Source organism: Passer domesticus, chromosome 3, assembly GCF_036417665.1.
Source record: "Passer domesticus isolate bPasDom1 chromosome 3, bPasDom1.hap1, whole genome shotgun sequence".
NCBI classification, from domain to species: domain Eukaryota; kingdom Metazoa; phylum Chordata; class Aves; order Passeriformes; family Passeridae; genus Passer; species Passer domesticus.
In genome coordinates, this window is record NC_087476.1 from 19,623,556 (window position 1) to 19,643,180 (window position 19,625).

Here is a 19,625-nt window from a genome sequence, read left to right on the forward strand (position 1 = left end):
TATTGATTAATATTCTGAAAATGCCAAATCCAACTCCATGAAAGCTAAGTAAACTAAAAAAAGTTTCAAAGATGACTTTGAAGAGGAAAAAAAGTCAACCAAAAAAACCAAACAGAAACCCTAACCTAACCAGTAATGCAAGAGAAAAAGAAACATTCAAGTGTCCCCCACAGTGAAGAACATAATTTTTCCAAGCCATTATTAGTATGCTATATAAAATTTGCGAGGTATTCAATTTTCTACAATAGTCCCTTTGTGGAAGAAACAGCTCTGTGCATCAAAGAAGATTTTCTGTGTGAAAGGGTTCTGAACTTCTGCATGACAACATCAGAAAAAGAAGAGAGTCAATAACAAAGATGTTTATTAAAGATAGTTTTTGTTGTGTAACAGAGACAATGAATACGAATTCAGTACATTTCAGTTGTCCGTCCATTCTCTATTTTTTTTTTTAAATTTCAGTTTATGCTTATGGCATACAGTGTAACATTTATCAGCTGGAGGTAAGATGATTACATAATTTTTGTTCCTATTTGTAGTACAATTCACAAAGTCTCCACAGTAAATCTAATTTGTAGCAATTAAGTCATTGTGACGATTATTTCTTCTTTTTCTCAAAAACTCATAATTCTGAGAATATTCAGAGTACAGATTACATTTCTTTTTTCAGCAAATATTCCAGCCCTGCAGGATACTATTCACATTTTCACTTGTTCCACTGAAACAATAAACATTTTACATGGTCATTTTATTCTCCCCTAAGTTTGCAGTGTCAGGTTGCGTACTGTGTACCCCCGTATTATGTATATTATCTTCCTAAAAACATATGATATCATTAATTCTGAGTAACATACCAAATCCATTAGTCTTTTCTGATTACTGCAAGGCACAGCATGTGCAACATGTATAATAAATGTAGCTATAAAAATACTTACGGTACCAGGAGTTTTGCTCACACTAGCATTCTATCTGCATTACCAAGAAGTGATACTATATACCCTTACTCCACTAACAGTTATGATAAAGGCCACTAGGAGTGAAGTAGAGATTAAAGATCAACATGAAGGTTTCTTTCACCACAAATGATTTCTCATTTGCTAAGAATATGTTGTTTCTCAGTCTTTAATAGAAGTACCTAAAGGAATCTGGAAAAAAAAGGAGAGACTAGATGGAATTCTGTGAGAACTTTTTTATAACAAGTCTTTCCGTAAGGGTTTAGTAATACATAAGTAAGTTACAATTTATGAATATAGCCTGAAATTATGAGCATAACATTCATAAATTAATTATTTTAATGTTAGCACACAAAGCAGAAAAACCCAAAACTGATAGTTTATTAATAAAAAACACTTGGAAAGAACATGGTAGTGGTGTGTCCTACACAGATGCAGGGTGGTGAAAAAGTAACATGAATACACATGCATTTCAAAAGCACTCTTTCCAAGCACTGCAATGGCACCCATAGGTAAACAAGTAGTCAAGATTTAATTACACCTTGTTTGGTGGCAGGGGCAATGTAAGAATCCAAGCCAGCTCTCCGATCCCTCAATTTACAACGTCTTCAATTTCAATGAAACTATGGAGACAGGCTGCAAACTACCTTAATTACAGGAAGTGGTCAGCAAAACTTAATTTCATATTTGTTTCAAATAAAACAATGAGAAACTATACTTTCATGCTCAGATTATCCTTAATTTTTATATCTGGGTACATTTCTCCATAGCTGTGCTGAAATAAAGCCAAGTCTGAGCTGCTGTGCTGAAATAAAGCCAAGTCTGAGCTGCTGTCTTGGAATTTTTTTCAAGCATCTCACTGCACAGCCAACTCTCCTGCTGTCTTTTTCCACAGAGCAAGAAATTAACTACAACCAACCCAAAGAGAAGAAAACTGAGATCAGGAAGCACTTAGAGATGAGGAAAAAAAATCTTTTTTACTTCTTTGGTCTGCAGTTCCACAAACCATTTAACTTTAATATAATAGTATGCTTTATTATATTTTATACCTTGTATGTTTTTCTTTTTAGAATTTAGAATTCCTAAAGCAAATTTTACTTCCAAATTTTAATTACAAAGAATTCAATCCCTCTGTGATCAGTAACTGAACATTTCTGAGCTGTTTATATCTCGGGGATATGTGTTTGTCATCTTCTGTTCTTGCAACTTAATTGCTTTGCTGTCACTCTACGCCCCTGGTCCTCTGAGCTACACCTTTCTGCTATGGTCATAGCTCATCTTACATGGAGTTTGAAGCTTATTACACTATTAGTCATAGAAGTGCATGAGAGTCTGTGGGAAAAAATGCTTTTTCAGTACACAATCCTACAATACTAAACTAAAAACAGATAAGGGAACAGTTTCTTGGTCACTATGCAATTGCTATTACAGTTGAAGAAGCTGTAACAGAGCCCCAGGTAAGCCTAAGAAAAGTGCAAAGTATGCCTGACAAGCCTTGTCAGGAAGCTAAGTAAGGTAAGACAAGTCTCTAGTCAGTGATAGACAATGAAAATATTTCTTGTGATATAGGTATGAGTCTGCTACCTGAATAGGCCTCCTGGTTTGGAGCCAGCAGCTCTGGGACTGCAAATAGCTGCTCTGTAGGCAGAACAAACACAGACAATTACACCAGAGACTTCCAACAATCCTGCTGGGCCAGAATCAATCCTATCCACTTTTTGCACTGGAGCTCTGTTGGATGTCCTATAGCTGTACTTTGCTGGATGCTCATCAATCCCTGGACACTGGGTGTAGATTTATTTTTTTCAGTCAATGTTCAAAGCTCAGCAGCAATTCTTCCTGCAACGCAAACCCCAGAGCACTTCCAGCAACTGCTTCCAACTTGAATCTCCAGTAACAACCAGATTTACACATCAAGTTCACTTTTTGATTTTATTGCTTAAAGTGGGAATGCTTCCATAATCAAGGTTCTCTTCCTACACCTTCTTTATCACCTGTGTCTTCTGAACTAATTCACCTTTTACCCAGGTATCTATTTGTGAGTCAATCAGCCACATAAAATATGATAAAATATTTATTGACAAAGACACAAGACATCACATTTCCTTACTAACACTAATTCACTCCAAAATCCTATGGAAAGGCCTGACAACAGTCAAGACTCCTGGATTAAAGAAATCCTTAATGGGAGATGAACAGCTCTACTATTTCTTTGAAATAAAGTAATACAGGAATATCTTTTTTTGCTTTCAACCACTTATATGGGAAAAATTATATATACGTATTTTGTAACCAGAACTTGACAAAGTAGAATGGCAAATTTCAAATGAAGATGGACACCTATGTATTCCTTTAAATCCAGAATTTTCCAGAACTTAATTTCTCTGCACTGCCTCTGCTGAATATATATAGTGTTTGCTGCATGGATTTTGGCCTTAATTTTTTTTAATCATTTGATTATAAGGAGCAATTTACGCCTTTATTAAACAAAAAAAAAAAGAATACTCACTTGAACTACAAATAAGGCATTCATCAGAAACCTAGTTCTACACAGAGAAAATCTGCCAAAATTTAATTCAATCACTGAGAGATAGGTCTGCAAGGAAAGAAAAATAATATTTTTTAAAGAGATTATTGTTCTCAATCATTTAAATATGCACATTTCACTTTTAAAGCAGTTATGTTTTAGAAAGGCAAAAGTAACAAAACAATCTAGTTCCATATACCTGAATAATTTTTTAATACTTAGGACAGCCAGCTAATATACTTGTGAAACTAAAACATATATCTGTTTATAAACCTATAGTTCAAGCAATCAATTACTAGGTCAGCAATCACACACATAAGCAGGTGCTAAATGAAGCATTTTCCACATGAAAACACTGTTTGAGAAAACAATTTTTAAAGGCTGCTCTTAATACAGCAGGTTTTCATGTTTCAGTAATTTAATTTTATCTGTTAGAACCATGCAAGTTGCCAAGGATTAAGTATTTTCCTTCAGCATAAAATGAAATGTATTTTACTGAATGCCTGAAGCCTTTGTATATTTATCTGTTATTCTGAGGAGTTATTGCTCAGTAGTCAGTGGTATACACCATTGCACATGCAAGTAAAAAAGTGGGCTCTGAGAGGGTGCACAGTCCATGAATTTGGATAAGAAATGGCAGAACAGATGAAAAAAGTTACATTCTTTTGAGAAGCAAATGTTTTCACTATTGGAAATGTATTCTTCCAGATGATCAAATAACCTCATAACTCTCTGCAGTAGCACAGGAGACCTTCCTGCTCTCAGTTCCCATGCCTAATATTAGAATAAAGTACTGCAACACCAGTAGATAAAAGCACATAGATAGTTCCTTGAGATTTCCAGACTATTTAGAACTTTAAACTGACATTTAGAACTGAAAAACCAATCCCTATTAAAACACTTTTTTTCACCCAGTTAGATTTAATTTTTCATCATTTTCTGTTCTAGAGAGTTTGCTGATGTAAACACAAGCCATAACTTGACTGCCCTGCCCATACACACTCAACCATAAAAATAAACATGAGTCTCTTCCTGATGCCTTCTCTTTACCTGTCTGCTCTTTAGGTCTACATGCTACTGATTTGATAAATGGATTCTTCAGTATTTGCAGTTTGCTAAGCAAGTAAAGAATATTTTGCTCAAAATATAAATTTCCAGCAACCGAGAGACAAAGCAAATTACATTTAAGAAAGGTATTTATTCACCCCTCCCCACGCACAATTGCATCCTGTTTCCACAGGGGGCCTTTCTGAAACTATAAGCCCAGTAGTGCCTTACCCACAAATTCCTGTTACTGCTCAGGCAGTAGCAACCAAGGGAAAGTCAGACCAGGCCTCTTGCAAATTGAAAAAAAATAATAAAATGAACTTATTTTCTAGTGGAAACATTGTAAGCCTCTATAAATCAGGTCTGATAAAGGAGCATCTGGGAGTGCGTGGCTTAGAAGGAGAATGATGCCCATGCTGGGCCCCCTCCTTCCCATGGGTGGCCCTTGAGCAATAGGCTGAACTGAGTGACCCCGAGGCTGGAGTCTGCCTGACCCACTCCAGAGCCAAGACCCAGGACTATGTCAATAAAATCCTCTAGAGGTGCCCTGTATGATGTTGAGCTTTAAGTGGGAAAGTATCCAGCAGCAAGCCACCAATTCAGGTGTTGCTCTGTCTAGCTAAGCCTTGAAAATCATTCTGGGAAAGGTGTTCCATAGCCTCTAAACAACCTGCTCTCATGCTGCAGTACCCCATCCTCCAAGAGAGTTTACCTCCCTACTCCTAAGCCAAAAAACCCAAGCTGCATTTTGCATCCTTGTTATAACATGTGCTAGTACTAAGGTGACATTGTCCCCATCAGCTTTGCAGTTGCCCTTCAAATACCTGGAGGCAGCTGCTAGATCACCCTTCTACTTAATCTACACCAACATTTAGAAGTACAACAGCAACACAACTGATGTTTTCAAGGACCTGAATTCAGATCCTTCAGAACCTGCCTGCTACAGAACCTAGGAACTTGTAAGTAATTTAAAAAGATTCGAAAACACCAAGTCTAGTAGCCAAAGTTACCAAAAAAAGGAAGGTATGTATCTCTCAGAGTATAGGCTGCACAGTCTTGGAGGAGATACCTGCCAGAGCCATGTGAAAGCATGAGGGCAAACAGCAGAATAACTGACAGCAGATGGTTTTAATTACTGGACAGTTGAACAAATAGCCACAACAATTTTCTGCAGCCACACAGGCTGTGCCTCCATGGCGATCACCCTTCTCCACACAACAGAATCTTTTGCTGATTTCTTATACCTTGCAGAGATGCCCTGCAGAGATGCAGTTCTGCACTGCAGCTAGAGTAAGGCTGTGCCAGACATACTGCAAAGCCGTCAGGCAGTCTATTCCACTGGAGTCACTGGTAGAGTTTTTTTAAGTAAAAAGGAGTAAATAAACACATAAAATCATTGTTTGAAATAAACAGACTTTATATTAAAAAATTCTAATTCTAAACTTTGCGGAAAAGCTTACCAAAGGGTATAAAAGTTCACAGTTTAACTGGTACCTGTAGCAAATATATCTAAAGCACACCTATAATTTATCTTTTTGGGAGGGAGAGGACACTTCTGCCAAGGCATAAACAAAAGACTCAGCACGTGTTGTTATGCTGGCATGTAATTCAGGGTCTTTGTCACAAAGTGAGGTAAAATTAATTACTGTAACATAATTAACTCCCTATAAACTCAGGACCAAATTATAATTACTGTTGAAAACACTCTTTAATGAGAAGTTAAAAATTCCAAATCTGAGATGACTTTATGTAATTCAAATTAATATAGTATTAACTATGTAGCATGTACTAGGAAGTCTGAGCAAAGTATTTTTCTTAAGTGTCATTTGATGTTCTCTTTTTCCTGTGAAGGTTGTTTACATGGCAAATAACGGTTTGTAGCTAAATCTAGAAACACCAGATAAAAGTGGAATCTTTGCAGCACAGACTCTGATATTTGTTGTTCTAGGACACTTTGCCACTCCTAGTAGGAGGGAGGTGATCCCTCAGTCATCTCTTCCATTGTAAGAAACTTTCTGAAGGAGTAGGGAATAAAGGTTAGCTAGCAATTAGCTCTATCTTTTGCATCCCCACCAGTCAATTTCCCTACGCAGAATTAGAACAGATTTATTAAATTAGTATTCTTTCAAGCCTTCTTGCTGACCAGACATTTTTAAATCATAGCAACTTAGCTGAAATTCATAACAAGTAAGATTCAGATATTCTACTGAAACTAATCCAAATTAATTTTTAAATAACAAAATAGATTAAGAACTTATATAATCACAATACAGTACTTTTAGTATACAATTAGAAATATAATAAAGATAATTTTTATTCTTTTGTATTACTGTATTTTGACTGAATTCACTGGAATGCAGAAATAAAATTTTGGGTCACTAACATCATAAGATGTAATATCTCTGAGAAAAAGTAAAGTGACATGAAATTGCATTTATTGGAAAACATAAATTGGATAAATCCTCAAAGAAATTACTCATTTTAATTCACTGCCTGACTCTTGTTGCAGAAAAATAACAATATTAATGTGATGAGATTTTTACAGCACCATAAGGGACACTGGATAGGCAAAACAATTGTAGACAATTGTAATTCTAAGAAGAATTATTTCAAGGGGATTTTTAGCATTGTCTAGTTTACTACAAAGTTTCATTAAAGCTTGCAAAGATCAACAACACCAATTACTGCATTAATCACAGTAATTAACTGATTCAGTTATTCAGTCAAAACCTCTTGAACCCAACATCACTTTTCCTTAAGATTGCAAAGAAACACGTAAAAATCATGTTCTGGGTACTTGAATTAGGCTTCTTTAGATTCTTAAATGTATTCAGTCATTTATGGAATTCAGAATATGAGTTATTTATATTGAGTTAATGATATATGAGATTCCAATACTATTATTTCCTGAGTAGCGTAATTCTCCTGTGGTTTCTATTCCACTGTATGTTTTGTGGAAACAAAGAAATAACTCAAATCTAAGAGCTGTTACTGTTTCCCCAGAAATACGAGGCAGCTCCAGGACAAGGCATTCCAGCATGAATACAGAATCCCCTGCAAGCACCTAGTGCATGCCTCTAAAGACAAAAGAGGCACACTTTCCCCCTGCTGCTGAGCTGTGGGATGCCATGGTAAACATTAAGATTGGAGGAAATTAAGGCATCCAAGTATTTTCTGTTTGAACCCAACAGTCCTCTACTAGTAAATAAAATAATCTAAACATTTTGGGCAACTACACTACCCCAGAGAAAAAGTTAGTGTCAAATAGCCAGAAGCCTCTCAGGGTGGGATACAACATTGTTACGAATTGTTTTCTTCTAAAACAAATGCACCAGCACTTCAAATTCAATTCCTATGCTTCTGACTATTAAACTGAGAATTTTAATATGATCAGAAAAACATCACCTTGTGTATCAACAAAATCTGCTTAGCACAGAAATAGGCCTTTAACATTCTGCAAATATTTTCAATAAACAATATTAGTAAAGATCAATTCAGAACCTAATGGGAAAATAAATATTATTTTAACAATGTAATGAAATTTTTTAGTTGAATACAAAGGCTGTCAGAAGCCAATAATGTGTATTTGTATTACTCTCACACATTCTTTGGTATCACACACCTCTTCTGTTCAGGAACACAAATGATGTAACAATGGAAAAATTCTATTTCTGCCATACTAACAAGATTTGTTATACTCATGAGCAGTACCATACAGACCCTAAATCAGGTTAAATATAAACAATACAGTTCTGACATTTCATGAGAGCATACAGAGCAAAAACTCTCAGGGACCTTCCCACTATTCCCACAACAAGCTAACAGACACAATGGGATAAAAAACCAAAATAATCCAATGGAGCCACAATCATCCTCCATCACTGAGGCCAGTGGGAGGAACAGCTCAGGTCCAGCCTGATGATCTATTTTCTTCCTCAGAAAAGGAAGCAAATACACCTGTTGTGCACTGGGGATATCCTCTGTCCCAGTGAACTTCCACAGAATGACAGATGGAGAAAGCTGCATAGTCCACATCAAAACCAAACCCAAGAAACCTACAGAAACCCTTGAGAGCAGAGGGCTGACCCATCTGACCAGAAGCATCTCCTGGGCCATCTCACCTTCCTGCAGCAGATACTGTCAACAGCATGGAGAGGTGACATGCTGGCAGAAATCACATTGTAGTCAAGCATTTTGTTTGGGAGTTCTTACAACCAACATTCATAATTTATACATTTTTCCTTTACCACAGTAATGGCTTCTTTGTATTTGTCAATCCATGTATTTTCTACCATATTATATAAGCCACCTGTAACTCCTGAGGAAGAGAATTTTAAATCCATTATTACATTAACTGGCCTCCCTTGATAAACTATATGGGTTACCTTTCATATAAGGACAATAGTTTTGACAAGCAAAATTCCACTCATGAAATCGTGCTGCCTGTGACCACTGACTATATTGTCTGTAAACATGTTTCAGTATCTCCCAGAATAATCTTCATAATTTTACCAGCTGCTGAAGTGAGACTGATAGGCCTGTACTGGGACAAGGCTTGCCAGCCTCCAGCTGGGGTCTCTCTGGATTCCTAAGACCGTTCAAAAATTATTAAGAGGGTCCCCACAAGGACATCAGCCAGATCTTTGAGTATTCCTGGATGAATCCCATCTATTACCTTTTGAGTGTAAATCGCCAAATGTTTTAATCTGTTTAGAGGAAAGCTGTTTAGAAGATATGCCAGGTGATACAAGAACTTAATCTGTATTTCCAGTATACTTCAAATTGTTTTCTTACTTTCATAAGTAAATTTGAGTGCTAGAACATTTGAGATAAACACTGAAACCTGTTTTTTCCTAAAAGTTCTATGTCTCTCCTTGAAAAAGATCTAGGGTTTTCTAATTCATTGATGCTTAGGTTTCATTGATCCGTATGTTTCAAAAGGATGTTTGAAGCAAGAGAAGATTTTATGAAGATACTTATATACACTGAACTCAGTTTGGAATGAGTTCAGTGGTTGCCTCAAGCTTCTCACTGTTATAAAGACATAAATTAGATGATGCCAAGTATCAGAATGTAGCATCAGCAGTGCTAGATAAGACATCTTACTGATCTCAGATTTTGTAGGAACATCTATAGGAACATCTTATTTAATTCCTGGTGCTTTATCTGAGAATTACCAGTAGTATAGAGCCATCAGCTAAATTCAGACAAACCTTTGTAAAAACAAAGTAGCATTTAACTGATGTAAAAGAATACCTTTCTCTGAGAAACTGACTCAAAAAAGATATTGCCATTAAACTAAATAAAGTCGGGTTTCGTTTGAGAACTTTCACTGTCTGTTTTTAGTCATTTTAGCAGCACAAAAACCTAGCTCAGAAAACTTAAATGTTCATGCAAAATTTTGTCATCTTCAAGAATACCCAGAAACAATGCTAACACCTTGTGTGTCTAAGTGCAAGAACATGATTTACAAGTCACTCTACATTATCATCCATACTCTGAAAGTTAACCAATTATCTTAGAATAAGATGCAAGAAAATTTAAAATTAGTTAATACATACAGTCCACTTCCTACTAAAAATGCTGCTGTAGAGATTACTGGATAGAGCTTCATTGCCTTAAGAAGAATTCATTATTAACTCAGTCTATCTATTCCCATTATCTTTAAAAATGCAAGAAACAAGGGCCAAACAGGTCTGCTTAGGGGGACGACTGAAAAGAATTAGCTGCACACACCTACCAGCAATGATATTAACTGAAAAGAAATGAAACTTGCCATGCAGATCCTGAGTTCCAAGACTTTTGTAAGATATAATATTTTCCACTAGCAACAGAAAATTAATGTGGTTCTGCTCTTGCAGTACACAAGATATCACAGAATCATTTTGGGTAAATTCCGTTAGCTTACCAAGTACAGCTCTCAAAGTGTTTTACATTACTTGCTTCCATATATTAACACGTATTAAATCATGTGCATTACTTGAGATATGACCAATAAAACACCATTGAATCTTTTTGAATCTGTTCTCTGATAGAAAAAAAAAAAACAAAAAACATGGCTTGGCATTATTTTCACTCACGCTCCTCAATATACTGACCATAAGATCTCAAAAGTTAAGTGAAGACCAAGGGAATTGTCTTCATAATTTTAGTCAAGGAACACCAAACAGAAAAATATTCAGCAAACATTTCTACAGAAATCTAGTTTTTCACATCTCACATTTTGTTTGTTTTGATATGCTCACCTAAGAGATATGACTGGGCAAAAGAACCATATATCAACATTGAACTACATGATACAGCGCCACAAAATATCTAATGTGCTGCAGATCCCCTACCACATGCTCTTTCATCCTGTTAAATGATCTGTTACTACTACTACTACTTCTATTGCTACTAATAATAATAACAACAACAATAGTTGTGCTTCTAACACTTGTAAGTAGTCTTGGTATTTAAACACAAAATGGCAAGGAATAGTAAAAAAGATTGACACAGAAGACAGCAGTCTTCTACCAGTTCTTTCTTCCTTTCAAGAAAAGGTGCCTACAGAAATGCACATTTCTTCAAGAGGCACCAAAAATGTGAGAAAGGAAAAGGCTACAATAATACCATTATCTTAACAAAGAGTAAACCAAAACATACTTACAGAGACTTAATTTAAATTAGTTAAATAATATCATGTGGAACACAGAACATTAATAGTCTGAAAGATCTTCAATATTTTTTTCATTTAATTGGTCATGGTAACAGCAGAACCTAACTTCCAACACAATTCAAAAGCTCCAGGACTTTTTCCCCTAAACCAGAAGTACATGTCATGTAATGAAAGGAACCCTCTGTACATCTTCCATTAGTGGTCAGTGAAATAGCTGGCTATTAAGGGACAAACAAGTATGTAAAGTGAAGGAAAGATTCTTCTCTCCTAGAAGGCATGAATTCTTCTCTTCAGTGTCGAAACAATTAGTGACAGAAAACACTTGTGAATTGCATTTGTGCTACCAAAATGATAGAGTTCACAGTATCTATCAGACATTTCAAAAATTAAATAACCCTTTGTCAAAACCAGTATTATTTTCACCAGTGTCTGGCACAATGGATTACATCAATTAACATATATAACCTAGAATTTATGAAATCTCTTCATAAGTAGAAGTAAATTCTCCACAGACATGCAATTTATGATCAGATTTGAATATGAAACATGGACCTCTTTTTTTTTCTCTTTTTAATGACTTTTAGTAAGCTTTAGCTTAAACGGACTTCTTTTATGGCTGTATTTGTAACTTCTATGTAAAGACCATGCTCCAGCAGGGAATGCAAGGCCACAGTCAGCCTTCACTGAAGTGACCACGGGACAGTGGGGTTCATGATCCTGAGAGGAGGGAAGAAAGCAGAAAACAGACTGTTAACAGTGAGCCTCAGGCAAGACTTTAGCCTTTAGAGTTCAGTTTGAAAGAATTCTGTAGGATATAGTCATGGCAATGGAAACCAAGGACAGCTCATTGATTTTTCAAGGATAACATTTTCCAAGCTCAAGAATGGCTGATCTTAACAAGCAAGAAGTCAAATCAGCAAGATGCTTGCAGGGGTAAATAAGTTGTACCTGGCTGGACTGAAACAGAAGAAGGAAGTATTCTGAAGGTAGAAACAGGGACAGGTAATCTAGAAGGAAGAAAAAGACACTATCCAAAGGTTAGGAAAGCCAAAGCCCATCTGGGCATTTGATACTAAGAGATGTTGAGAATCTGGGACTATCCAGCCCAGAAAAAAAAAATACTCATGGAACCCCCTGAGCATATAGAAATATTGATGCATGCAGCAAGGAAGACTGACTCAGATCCAGAAGACATAAGAGGCAACAAATTTAATGAAGTCAAAAGAAAAGTGCTCAGTCCTGGAAAGGAATAACCTCATACACCAATGCAGGTTTGGGGCAATTGCTACTGGAAAGCAACTTTGCAGAAAAAGATCTGAGGCTCTGGGTGGACACCATGTTGATCATGATCAAGGATTGTGAGCCAGCAATACACCACTGAAGTAAAGAAGGCTGGCAGCAGCTTGGGCTGCATGAGGGAGATTGTTCTCTGCAGGTCAAGGGAGGGTATGCTTTCCCTCCCCACAGCACTGGCGTGACGTGGAAATATTGAAGCAAGTGCAGGGAACTGTACAAGGAGACAGAGAGTTGGGACTGTCTCACCCAGAGAAGATAAAACTCTGATGACATCTGCTCAATGTATATAAGCACCTGAAGGAGACAGTAAAGAAGACTGGTCCAGAGAGATCCAGAACAGGCAAGAGTCAATGAGCACAAACTGAATACAGAAAACTGCGTTTAAACATCAAAGAAACTGTTTTATTGACAGGGTAGTTGAACACGAGAACAGGCTGCCCTGGGTGTTGAGTTGTTTTCACTCAGGGAGATACTCAAAACTTAACCAGCCACAGCCTTGAACAACATGCTGCAATCAATCTGTTTTGGAGCAGAGGGGTTTGACTAGATCTTCAGAGGTCCCCTTCCAAAATGAAAAGTTCTGTGATCCTTTTTATTATGTGGGTGTTTATTCCGTCTGTCACCACTTAATTATGCTTAGGCTAGAAACAGTATTTTTTGAATCTGGAAGCATGATTTTTACTATAGAACCTATAGTATTTTGAGTTGGAACACATACTTTCTATATTCTCTATGAATATTTAATGTATCTTTTATATAAATTATTCATTTAAAATTTTTTGCTAGGATTTTCAATCCAAGCCTTTCTGAAAAAATCATGATGCCAAAAAAGAACTCTACAGCTATGGCTTTTGAAATCCTCTGTTACATTGACCTTAAAAGCTGTTGGAAAGTTAAATCTGCAAGGAGAGTTTGCTCTTTTGCATATAACAATTTTTAAATATAAATCCACTGGAAAAAAAACCCCAATCAAGTAGACCTATTAACCAATACATTGAATAAATATCCAGTTTATAATTATCAGCCCTCACTACACTAGTTATTTTCTTGTTGTTGTTTCCTTTAGCTATCAGATTTCTCTCATCTTGAAGAATATTTATGTTGCTCACTGTTAGAGATCCATAACTTGAGCTGCAGAAAACAAGCCCAAAGAAAACCCTTATCCAAGCAATTATTACAGATTTTGTAGCAATTCAAGAGCATGTATTTTCTTAGCATGAAATCAAATAACAACAAGCATATTTAAAGTGACAAAAATGCTGTCAGTTACAGAAGGCCTGTCATCTTCAAGAACATGGCTTTATCCTGAACAGTAATGACAGGCTGAAACGATCCAAGTCAGGTGCATGCTAAAATTGATAACAAACTCTAAGAAAAGCCTGTGACTTTTCCCAAAGCATATTCATTGTAACAAAAAGCTGGGCTGAGACATGGACCGAAGTCAAGCACACTAATTAAATGTTGGCTTGCTCCTTGGCACAGTTTAGCCTGTACTTAGTAGCATTTCCCAGCAAATGGACCAGAGCAGGTCAGGAGACAGCAGTGTCCAAAGACTTTGTCTGACAGGGGGTACACATGGGGCAGAAAACTGATCAGCTGTTTTTAACTGAGCTGTCATTGTCCTTGGGTAGCATCCTCACAAAATTTCCTTTGCATTCCTTTCTACCTGCTCAATAATTTCACCTCATAACCGTGAGGAAAGTTCAGCCACACACAGTTGAATCAGCCCCAAGCATAAGAGAGTGAATAATGAATGTATGTGTCATTCTTAACAGAAATTGTAAGTCAAAAGTGTTCACTAACGACTTAATAAATTACAGAGCTAATTACCATTTTTAACAATTTTTAATGAAATTAAAACTGCTATTAAAGAAAAAAACAAAACAAGAAAAACAAACCAAAACAAAAACAAACAAAACAAAAAACCCAACCAACAAACCAAAAACAAGCAAACAAACAAAAAAAAAACAACAAAAAAATCCCAAACCCCACCAGAAAACAACCATATATGAAATATTAGTAACACTGCCCCTCTGTGAAACATTAATGGTAATAAACTGAAATTATAATCTCTAATATGTTATATAGCTCAATAAATGTTCGCATGTTAACATTTAGATTAGATATTAACAAACATTATGTTCCTTATTTATAAAAAGCCCTTGTTAGAAAACAATTACATCAGAGAATACAAAATCTAATTGCAACAAATTGAGAAAGTATATCATGTTTAAATGAACAAAAAAAATTTAAAGTATCAGCATGACAAGTTACCTTGAAGAAATCTAGTAGGACCCAAAGGTAAAAAAACCCCCAAACACAACAAACATAGAATGTTAGTCAAAACAGAATCCACTTGCATTTTTAACATCTCATGGATTTTTCTTTAAAACCCCAGTTGGTATTAATTAATGTATGCCAAATGTTCCAAAGTCACCAAGTACAGATCTGGACTGCTACACAGTTTACTTACTCATTTAGTAAATGCATTCCTCAAAACTGCATCTAAGAATCAGGCTAGAAGAATGCATTGGCTTAATTTGCAATTAATGTTTTGTTGAGGAAAACTCCAGACTTCATTTTAAGAGGAATTTGTAAGCAAGGATCACTTTTTAGCTCTGAAATAAAGCAAGATACGCATATTTTGACAAAAAGGGAATTCAGTTCACAAAATAGCTGTGCAAAAGTTCATCTGCGGTGTCCCTTTGCAAATTAAGGACAAGATACCTCTCATCCTTTAGTCTGCTTGTGGACATTTTCATGCAGTCCTTACAAAATATTTATTAATATCTCTTAATTAGGTCAAATATTTCTTTTAGAGTTGTTTAGTTCAAAGAAATTAAAAATTCCAGTCCTGTACCCTGAAGAACACAAAGCATGATACAAATCCTCCTATCATCTTTCCAAACCTGTTAATATTATTATTATTAGTAGTATTAGTATTAGTATTATTATTGTAGCCCTCGATAGTGGAACTTGCATTCTGAAGTACAATATTGTTTTCTTGTCTTTCTTGTCTTCATACTAGGTGAGCAACACAGTACAACATATGGCACAGGCATTATCATTCTGAGATTAAAGGAACAGATGATGCCTGCTAAAAACTAATGAATACAATGAAGCATTGATTACAACAATATATAGTCAATCTTTTACATTTAATATAATGCCAGTCCTAATTAGCACCACATGTTTCCATATGTTCCAGATACCATTCTGACATATGATTCTCCCATCACTATGTTATACCACCTAACGATAGGCTGTTACCTAATTCTATAGGACTCCTCCCTTTCTTATTATCATCTGCTTTAATCATCAGTTCTGTGAACAGAATGGCACTTCAAAAAGCCCTTTGAATATCTTAAACCTACACTGTAAGAAACCTACTCTAGAAGATAGAAAAAGCCTTATCTATTGCTGCAGGATTATGAAACCCAGCAATATGGGGTTTTTTTCTTGCTAGTACAAGGCTCAGAAAATAGTTTGCAAGCACATTCATAAGGACTGCTCAAAGTATCCTATAAATACCTTTAGTCTACAGGATTTTAAAGCAAAGAGTGTGTTATTCAAAGAACTAATTAGTCAAGAAACAAGCTAGATACATCGTAGTTTTATCATGAGTGGCTGAGTAAAGTACAAGAGTGTCTTGGGTTACAATGGAAGGTATAACCAAAAGTATGTATTCTATTACCACTTACATATGCTGTTAAAATAGGTGAGGCAGTGTCCTTTATCTTCTCCATGACTCAGTCCTGATAATCCTGCCTGGAGAAGCAGCAACTACCCTGAGGGAGCCATCTCTGTGTGGGCCATCAAGGTGACTCATTACATCCTCCCACTGTGAGATGCCCTGCCCTTGGGGAGGAACCAAATATTCCTACTCCTATGTAATCTGAGACTTGGAACACCAGAGCAGCACTACCACTGGATTCACAGAGGACAAGAGCTCTGTAACTACCACTGGACCTCCAGAGAAGGACCAGGCCTTGGTACAGGATCACCTGACAAAACCACATCCACCACCCCAACGGGACTGTAGCCACCCTTTGATCACCACCCTGACCAACAGGGTGTCAGGTTATTCCGACTTAAGTCAGTGTTTCTGTACTGTTGCCTTTATTTTAATTTTCCTATTAAATTGTAATTCTGACTTGGAATCTCTTGCAAGATATATGTGTGGAGTTAATTCCTCCTGCTGGTTTGCTTTCAAACCAGAACAAAGAGAAATATGCATATCTCAAGACAAGTACTCAAATATTCCCTGTTAGCGCATGACACCTGCCTTGCATGGCTGGTCCAAGAGACCTGAAGAATGATCCAGCACAGTCAGAGCTGATCACCTTGGAGTCACTTTTTCCAGGCTCTTGTCTCAGTCAATCTTGGTCCCAGCTTAAGTTTTGCTCCGTCATCCTTCCTCACTTCACTACATCACCATCAACTATTTTCTCCTAAGGCCTGAACTCCCAACCTGCAAAAAAGTTATCTGCAACCTATAGATGAAAAAACTTATCCCCTCCATATTCAGATAATATCTATTTATGTTGACCAATGCTTTTCCTACTTTAGCTGGAACAAGCAACAGCTGACACTAAATTAGCAACTCACACTCTCAGCAGCTCTTGTTTCTTCACAGGGATGCCATCAAACAGAGGTGAGGTGAGCAGGTGCCTGTGCACCTCTACTCCCTCCTGGGAGAAAGCAAGAGATATTAATCAGTGATGAGCAAACCCTCAGGACAGTTTACAGAGAAATTTGCTGTGCCAAAAAATATGATGCTTGGCTTCCCAGCTTTCTGACTGCAGCGCACCACTGCCCAGTGAACAGATTCTGTTTGGCAAGTAGGAGCTCACCTGCTGCAGCTCCCCAGCCAAGTACTTTGCAAGGTCAAGAGTGCAGTCAGCTCTCAGTCGAAGCTGAAGTGACATTGAAGAAGTCTGTGCATAACATATCTACTTTGCTGGCTGCTGTCCCTAGTACAGCTTCCATCCAAAAACTGTGTCTAGACTCATGAATTTAATGTGCCAGAACTGTTCTCCGGACTGGAGCCCTCCTAAGAGCCCATGTCATGACTGTTTCTCCATCCCAGACAATGAGGCCTCACCCAACTCCTCTGGCTCTTGCTGACCTGTGATTCTGCCTGAGGAGGCTTTGAGTCATTTGTAGTTCTTTTGGATCAAACAATGCTGGGCTTCATGGTGACAACATCCCAGCGCGGACCACCAAGGTGCAATGCCCTGGAATAGTTACCACTGCAGCACGATGCTGTACATTGTACCCAAGCAAGGAGTAAGGTGTGTATGACTTGGCCAGACATCAAGACACTGCCTCTGCACTCAGTATTATACTTAACAAAGCAAAAAACTAAAACAACCTTGCCTGAAATTGTTGCTAGCTTACAGTTTTCACCTTGATTGTCATTCTGTTTGGTACTTTTTTTATAACACTTTTATTACTGAGCCAGTGTTAAAAATAAAAGTAAATACGTAAAAAGGTAGCACTTTTCAAGGCCATATATAAGGCTTGAAAGTCACAGAGCTTTGAAAAGGAGGATAGTCTGCATCCAGGTATAGCGGCATCACCAGCTGAACAATGTTCTCTGGCCCAAACCCTCTACACTGAGAGCTCATAAGCTGTAAAGAGACACAATGAAACACTCACTGTCTGAGACCCATTAACCACCCTTCAGTCTCCTGGATTTAGAAAATTTTTAAAATGCTACAGTTTTCTGAGACAGCCCAGGAAACAGGCTTTTGCATTTCCTTCGAAAGGTCACAGGGAAGGTCTACACTTCTGATGGTGTTTAGTCTCTGCATTTCTAAGGATTTGGATTTGTTTTAGCTGTGCTTACTGTCATCTACCATTCAGTTGAATACTGCCCTACTTGTCCAGGTTATCATGGAATGGGTATTTACAGCCAAGATCTAAGAAGCAACAGAATCAGCCTTGGTAATAGCCAGCCACTGAGCAGGTGGGTGAACACCTTCATGGGACCATTCCCAAAAGATTTCACCAGCCTGGCTACCCCAGGGCCACTCCAGGCAGGGACAATGCCACAAATGCAGACACAGAAATTATGTCATGATCTTGAATTATCTCCATTGCTTTGGAATAAGAAAACTGGGGAAAAAAAATCCAAAATATCATAAGGAATAATTTGTTCATATTTTAGCTAGAAATAATAAAAAAATTGTGTCCATTATTACAGACAATTTTTTAAAGACCAAAATCATGATGACTAATAGTTTAAAAAAAACCAAACTCTAGCATAAAAGGCAATATGTACCACTTGACAGTCCTACATAGTGACACATTCTACATATTAAAACACACCATGAAAACAAATATGGACATGCCTTCTTCAACACCCAAGCAGACATGCATTCTTCATCCCTTTTGCAATCATCAGTAATTCCCACCAAAGTGGGAACTCCACAAAAAATGTGTCCATCTGACACAGACAAGGCATTTGGACTTCCACACAAAACAACAAAACAGCTCACATTAGTGTTGGAATGTAAGGAGCAGGTGACAAACTAAATAATTCAATGCATGTGTTTTTCTTGACATTTTTTATTTCTTATTTTTTCAGTTTTGAAATCAATTCAGAAAAACACTTTGTGTCTAATCTTGCTATATATAGAAATCACTGATGTGCAGTGACAGCAAAACCCACTTAAAGCTCTGCAGAATGAGGTATTACTGCAAACTTGCTCAAAAAGCAAACTCTGGTGAGCATCTTCATAAAGATCAGAAAACAGCCAAAATCATACATGCCAGTCCAAAAGGATGTTTGATTTTAACAACTGTTCTCTTGGAATACATCCCAGGGAATAATTTTAATTTCATAATTATAGAGAGTAACATAAGTGTTTAACTGAGAAAAGATTTCCAAAATATATATTTTCAGCACTTAAGGCATGATTTTGAATATAAGCCCCTTCAAAACATCTATTAGGTATTCTAGCCAAATATGCTGTCTTAGAATAAGTAAAAGCCAATACTTGTTCTCTCAGTGAAACAGGAGAGCTACTTGAGGAAGGTTGGCTCTGAGAAGCACCATAATATTAGAGTGGCTCCAAAATGGCTGGAGACTTCTTCATTTCTCAGTAGATAATTGGTTAAAGGACCTAATGTATCTGTATTG

At 36.9% G+C, this 19,625-nt stretch overlaps 1 protein-coding gene across 3 annotated transcripts in view; it reads right to left on the reverse strand.

The window, feature by feature from the left end:
* The window catches only part of SNTG2 (syntrophin gamma 2), a 223,374-nt gene that overhangs the window by 171,603 nt on the left and 32,146 nt on the right, over window positions 1–19,625 (reverse strand). The gene's annotated exons all lie outside the window — the stretch shown is intronic.